A 1,199-nucleotide genomic window follows, 5' to 3' on the forward strand; every position below is an offset into this window, starting at 1 on the left:
AACCATCAGGCCGACCGAGATTCAGGGGAAAATTCAGTGGAAAATGACCAACAATAGTCGGGCAAGGTAACTACATTCTCTTCTGCGGCATGCAAGCCGCTGCAAGTCCGATTGCCAGAACCTGTGAATGACGGTGGCAGAATGGCGGAGAAAGATAATGAGATGCAGAACAATGTGCCGACCTTGAATGCAATGTCTAAGTGCGGCAGCGAGGTGGAAGGAAACGAAGAAAACAACCAGGCGGTGAGTCAACTCGGTGAGGTGCAAGAACTGAGTCCTCGTGGCTTTCTCCAACTCAGCACTGTTCATCAGCCATGCACCCATCAGGCTAACTGGGATTCAGGGGAAAAATCAGTGGAAAATGACCAATGACAGTCGGGCAAGGTAGCTATCTTCTCTTCGGCGGCATGCACACGTGAAAGGCATGAAAATAAAGCTCCCTTGCGACCGGTCGAGGAGGCAGTGGAAGGAAGGCAGCTTGCAATCAACCTTGACCAAGTCGAATTTGGTATGTGCCTTTATAATACACAGATAAGTGATTTTTCTTCTGGTGCAAGACAAAATAATGTTGAGGCAGACACTCACCCTTTGGTACGGTGTCGGAGGAAATCGGATAGTGATTTTTTAGTGAGACACTCTGTCAACTCTTCATCAGAAGAAACAATGGGAGAGGAGGAGAAAGATGGATTGGATGTCAATAATTCCATCTCTGCATACTACCCAGCCAACACTGATCCATGATTCGGGCTTTGATATGGAATGTTCGTGGAATTGCTGCATCAGTAATTCAACGAAGACTAAAGAAATTAAAAATGATGCACAACATCAAGCTGCTGGTTGTTTTGGAACCCATGGTGAATACCAGCAAAATAAATTATATCAAGCGGAGATTGGGTTTTGATTTAGCTTTTGCTAATTGTTCTCAAAAAATATGGTTTTTCTGTACTAATGATATTTGCTGCGAAGTGTTGCTGGACCAGGTTCAATGCTTACATGTTAAACTATCTGTTCCGTGGCTTGCACATTCAGTCTATGCGTCCTTTGTTTATGCCAAATGCACCCGTCTTGAGAGAATGGATCTTTGGAATAATCTGAGACTAATTTCAGAAGAAATGCAGGCACCGTGGCTGGTTGGAGGGGATTTTAACACTATAATAAGCAGTGAGGAACGATTGCATGGAGCCACCCCGCATGCAGGA

Source organism: Theobroma umbraticum, unplaced genomic scaffold, assembly GCF_002168275.2.
Source record: "Theobroma umbraticum cultivar Fairchild unplaced genomic scaffold, ASM216827v3 scaffold_4.1, whole genome shotgun sequence".
Lineage (NCBI taxonomy): Eukaryota > Viridiplantae > Streptophyta > Magnoliopsida > Malvales > Malvaceae > Theobroma > Theobroma umbraticum.